This window comes from Apodemus sylvaticus, chromosome 2, assembly GCF_947179515.1.
Source record: "Apodemus sylvaticus chromosome 2, mApoSyl1.1, whole genome shotgun sequence".
Lineage (NCBI taxonomy): Eukaryota > Metazoa > Chordata > Mammalia > Rodentia > Muridae > Apodemus > Apodemus sylvaticus.
The window spans coordinates 165,530,481-165,537,011 of record NC_067473.1 but is presented as its reverse complement, the minus strand read 5'-3'; positions in this window follow the sequence as shown (position 1 = coordinate 165,537,011).

The following is a 6,531-nucleotide window of genomic DNA, read 5'->3' as shown; positions in this document are numbered from 1 at the left end:
GGGATGGAGAAGCAGAAAGAAGAATGCAGCAATCTGGAGAATAAAAATAACAATGAGCTTAAAGACGGTGCTGAACATTTGGATGTGCGCATGTGAAAAAGTTCACTTAATGCCTAGTGAAAGTTGAGCAATGGCTCAGCGGGTAAGAGCACTGACTGTTCTTCTGGAGGTCCTGAGTTCAAATCCCAGCAAACATTTGGTGGCTCACAACCATTTGTAATGAGAGCTGATCTGATGACCTCTTCTGGGGTGTCTGAAGACAGCTTACAATGTACTTACACATAATAAATAAATAAATAAATAAATACATAAATAAATACATAAATAAATACACAAATACATAAATACATAAACACACAATAAATACATAAATACATAAATACATAAACACATAAATAAATAAATAAATAAACAAACAAATAAATAAATAGAGCAAGGCCGTAGAATAAATAAATAAATCTTAAAACAAACAAACAAACAAACAAACAAAAAACCCAAATGTGGTCCACATATATACAGGCCAAAGGGGAGGGCTATTAGATCCCCCTGGAAATTGGAGTGACAGATTATTGTAAGCCTTCAGATTGGTGCTGAGAATAGAATCCTAGGTGCTCTGCGATCAAATATACAACGAAAACAACAAATATAAATGCCATCAGCCATGTTTCCATTTTCTGTTAATAATTCTGATTGACGTTAAGACAAATAAAGATGACAAAGAAGCTGAGGAGGAGGGTGACTCCATAAGAAGACCAGCAGTCTCAGCTAACCTAGACCTACAAGATCTCTCAGACACTGAGCCACCAACCAGGCAGCATACACTAGACAATCACAATTCCAAAGCATGCATTTTTAGATGCTTTCAGAAAGGAAGCCCTTCTCAGAAAACCAAACCTGATCTTTGAAATGGAAGATAGCATCTGTCGTCCACATGTTACCTAATCTTACCTCTGCCTGATCTTTGGAGGTAGGCTTTGTTCATTAAAAATGGTATTAATTACTCTACTAATTCTTAATCTGATGCAGTTGGCCCCCCAGTAATTGAGACTGGGTCCTGACAGATTTATTTAATCAGCTTTAGCACTGTTATTGGCATAGCCCTAACCTATTTTCTCCATTAGACTGTCTACTTCCCAACTGTACTCCCAAGTACTTGCTGTCTGAGCCCACTGGGGCTGTTTTTGTTGCATCAGCCTGTACACAATGGGCACTTTACTGGGCCACAAGCTCCTAGTCCATCATGTTTAATGGAGACCTCATGATTGCTCCCTCTTCTTTTTCCTTCTCTTCTTTCTGCTCCTGGTCCCTACCTGTGACACACAGCCCAGTAACTGAAAATGTTGTCTGCCTGTATACTCTCCAGTAATTGGCTATAGCTACTTTTATTTAAGCAGTCAGAGAACATATGCAAGCAAAGTTTATGCAACATCATTAGGTATATGGGATAATGTGCTGGTGGGACTGTAACCAGATCTTGGGGGACAGTATTTAGCATCTGAATACATAGTAGCAACAGACCAATCCCCAACAGTGCACAGCCAAGGGCTCTCCTGGACTTGGACCCTGAACCTGACCATATCATTGAAAAGTGTCTCTCATTTCATTGTGTCAATGCAAATGTCACACAACTGCAGATGAACTATAACTTTCTGCAATGAAAATAGATGTAGGATTGTTTCAGGACTATGATAACTTCAGAGGTAAGAATCTATTAACATGATGTTTTGAATTGGTGACCTTGGTAATCTGTGGAATGGGGCATGTGGCTGTATGTTTTGAAATGATTTAGACATACAGAATGTTAAGGATTGTTGCCACCAATGAAGCAAAGTGTTGTGAATCCTGGCATTTGAATGTGTGATGAGATAATGACATGATCTGGATGGATCAACCTGAAGCTGAAACCAACTGCTGTAAATCTTGTTCCAAAGGTGCACTGGAAGCTTCCAAAAATCTACAGATTCTGAAACAAACAAACAGATTCTTTGTTCCAGTCTCAAAAGTCTAAGACAATAGATATAGAATACTTTGTAGGACTGTGTGTTTTAAAAATTAGCCTTCTCAGAGAAGTGGGATACATTTATCCAAACTTCCAACTTAAGAGAAAAAAATATGTCAATATGCTAGTTGTTTCCTCAGATAGTTGCCAACATAAGAGGAGAAAGTAGAACACACAGGCCTGAGTCCACTGCTGCCATTTTCCCCAGCACACAATACTACTCTATGAATCACTGCCAAGGTTACTGAAACATTGGGGATTTTTTTCTCTTATAGATATCATTATGTGACCCTGGCTGTACCCAAACTTACTATGTAAACCAGGCTAGCCTCAGACTCACAGATATCCTCCTGCCTCTGCCTCCTGAGTACTGAAATAATCTGGATTTGGAATTGTTTTCACAAATATGCTTTGATTTATATGGGCTTGACAGCTTTGGGAGAAAAACTAGGCTGTTGTTTTCACCTAGATGTTACTCTCCAGGTCATAAATCTCTTTCTGTGCCCTATAACAATATTCTAAGCTACTCTCTGTCAGCATTCGAAGTCACTATTTTTGGCAATGATTATGGACAGAATTTATAGTTCTTATAAATACATTGTTACTTCAGTCAGTTAGCACTTGAACCCACCTGCTGCTTATTTGTTGTTGTTATTCCCAACTCTTCAGGTAGGTTCTGCCAGTTCTTGTCACTTTGCCCAGTATGGCTTATCTTGAGGCAGCATACAACTGTGCTCCCTAAAATCCTTTGAACCACAGCAGACAACTGGTTAACATTGGATAAAAATCCATTAAGAAAGTTAGGATAAGAAAGGGAAAGTAGGGACAGAGAAATGGTCCAGTGGTTAAAAGCCCTGACTGCTCTCTGAGAAGAGCCAATTCAATTCCCAGCACACACACAGGACTTCACAACTATCTGTAATTCTAGTTCCTAGGAAGTTGATGCCCTCTTCTGACCTCAGATACATACACATATATGCAGTCAAAATGAGCATACACATAAAAGACACATAAAATAGAAGTAGTGAATGTAAAAGAGAAAGAACATAGACCACAATAACACCAATAACACTGGCCAAAGCCATCCTGAAATGACTGAACAAAGTACACCCCCTCCTCAGTGGGAGCTGATGTCCTCCCTCATAACCTCAGGACAGCTTCAGACATCTCCATGGGGTGAAAGAGTCAAAACAGCTAGCCCTCAGGAGAAGGAAGGTGCTTGCTGCTGTGAGATGCAAGATGTTCTTCCAATCTTATCTCTTGCCTCTGATTGACTCCATCCTAATCTGCACAGTCTTGGAATGGTCCTTGGTGCACACACGCAAAGGTGATAAATGAATTTCTGAAAATCTGACTTTTGTCAACCTGATGTGACCCAATAGTGAAAGGGCAGCCTTGAAGCCCAGATCAGGATCCTGAGCTTCATCCATCAGCTTTTCAAGAGTGGTGCTTCCAGGCTCACCCAGGACTATCCTAGATAAAAGCACTCTCTGTTTTATAATCTTTTAGTTTAGCTAAGGAGGAGAATGCAGGTCTCCAGGAGTTTACAGTGTCTGGTCACACCACAGACACAGTCAGACGAGGACAGAGAGTAAATGCATGCTGTTGAGCAATTACACTACCAAGAATCCCGACCCAATGGCGCTACCTTCAGTGATGGGTCCTTCCACCTCCATTAACATACTCCAGATAATTCCCAGGGGGTGATTCTAGAGTCTTTCAAGCTGACAATTAACTTTACAGAATCCATCCTCATCTTTTTTCTGCATCTGGACCCCAGACTAGAGAATAAGCTTGTTCATTCAAATAAGCTCTTCTTCCCTTCAGCGTGTTGACCCATACACCAACTGTCTCCAGAAGCACCTTATGAACAAACCGATTTCCTAAGTGTCATCTATCCCAATCAAGTTTACAAACAAAATTAGACAATATGTGTACATATGACTAGCATCCAAGGCCTTAAAACACCGACCAAACATAAGAAACATAAAGCTCACTAGCAAAGGTGAACAAAAAGTCTTCATGGTCCTTCAGAAAAGAAGATACCCAAATGTCTGGTACAGATATAAAAAGCTGATTGTCTTTATTTATGATCCACTATGCAAAATTTAGATCAAACTATGAAATCACTAAATATATGTATATGTATGTGTTTGTGTATATGTATGTGTATGTGTATGTGCATGTGCATGTGCATGTGTATGTATGTGTATATGTGTATATAAGTATATGAGTATATGTATGTATATATATGCATATGTGTATACGTGTATATATGTATATATGCATACATGTATATATGTATATATGTATATATGTATATATGTATATGTGTATATGTGTATATATATATGTATATGTGTATATGTGTATATGCATATATGTATATATGTATATATGTATATATGTATATATGTATATATATATGTATATATGTACCACTCCTGGGCATATACCCAGAAGACTCCCCACCATGTAATAAGGATACATGCTCTACTATGTTCATAGCAGCCCTATTTATAATTGCCAGATGCTGGAAAGAACCCAGGTAGCCCTCAACAGAAGAGTGGATGCAAAAAATGTGGTATATCTACACAATGGAGTACTATTCAGCCATTAGAAACAATGAATTCATGAAATTCTTAGGCAAATGGATGGAGCTAGAGAATATCATACTAAGTGAGGTAACCCAGACTCAAAAGGTGAATCATGGTATGCACTCACTAATAAGTGGATATTAACCTAGAAAACTGGAATACCCAAAACATAATCCACACATCAAATGAGGTACAAGAAGAAAGGAGGAGTGGCCCCTGGTTCTGGAAAGACTCAGTGAAACAGTATTCGGCAAAACCAGAACGGGGAAGTGGGAAGGGGTGGGTGGGAGGACAGGGGAAGAGAAGGGGACTTACGGGACTTTCGGGGAGTGGGGGGGGCTAGAAAAGGGAAATCATTTGAAATGTAAATAAATTATATCGAATAAAAAAAAATAAAAAAAGAAGATACCCAAATGTCTGGTACAGATATAAAAAGCTGATTGTCTTTATTTATGATCCACTATGCAAAATTTAGATCAAACTATGAAATCACTAAATATATGTATATGTATGTGTTTGTGTATATGTATGTGTATGTGTATGTGCATGTGCATGTGTATATATGTGTATATGTGTATATAAGTATATGAGTATATGTATGTATATATATGCATATGTGTATATGTGTATATATGTATATATGCATACATGCTCATATGCATACATGTATATATGTATATAGGTATATGTGTATATGTGTATATATATATGTATATGTGTATATGTGTATATGTATATATGTGTATATATATATGTATATATGTATATATGTATGTATGTATATATGTATATATGTGTATATGTATATATGTATATATGTATATAAATACAAATTTTAGCCCAACTAAACACTTAAATACCAGTGAGACTGTGAAGCAACTTGAGTGATAGTCCATTCTGGGCTCAAGGAGAAAAGGGGTGCACAATTATTTGAAAAGGTACTTTAATACTAGCTAGAAAAAGTCACACCAAAGCATTCTTATATTACAAATTTTACTCTTGGGTCTTTTTAGTAGGAAACAAGTAATCTGTCAGTGGTTATATTTTCAAGTGTACATGCATAAAAATGTCCACTGCACCTCATGAAAATAACAGTAATTAGCATGTTCCTTGAAAGAAGAGGGATATAGAGTTACTCTGGAAATTGATATTAATGCTCAACTCAGCTCACAAGGTTGAGTCTCACAAACATAATACTGTGTAAAAAATAGGAATTCTTTCTTTTTTTTTTTTTAATAGAATAGAGTTTATTCAGAATAGGGGATGGGAGTTAGTGGGAGAGAGAGAGAGAGGTAGAGAGAGCGGGAGAGAGAGAGAGAGAGAGAGAGAGAGAGAGAGAGAGAGAGAGAGAGAGAGAGAATAGAGAGAGTGGAGGCCGGCCATGACCACGTGGAGGGGGGAAGAGCCCCAGGGACAGAGAGGTGAGAGAGTGTGGGAGAGTGGAGAGCAAAGAGCATAGGGATTCTTTCTAGACAGATAACTGATACAGATTAGATACTAATAGATACATGGATACATGATAGCTAGACAACTGATAATAGATGATTACATAAATACATACATGCATGCATACATATATATATATATATATATATATACATACATACATACATATATGCATACATATAATACAGGTAGATTGAACTGTCCAGTATGGTGACTGTTTGAAATTTAATGGTCCCATATACTCATATATATGAATACTTGGGTATACAGTTGATGGAACTGTTTGGGAAGGATTAGGGGAAGTGGCCATTGGGATATCACTGGGAGGCAGGATTTGAGGCTTCAAAAGCCCACATCATATCATTCCCAGTTCTCTCTCTCTCTCTCTCTCTCTCTCTCTCTCTCTCTCTCTCTCTCTCTCTCTCTCTCTCTCTCCCCTAACAGCTTCTGCGACAGAGCCACACCTGCCTGCCTGATTCCAGGCTGTCT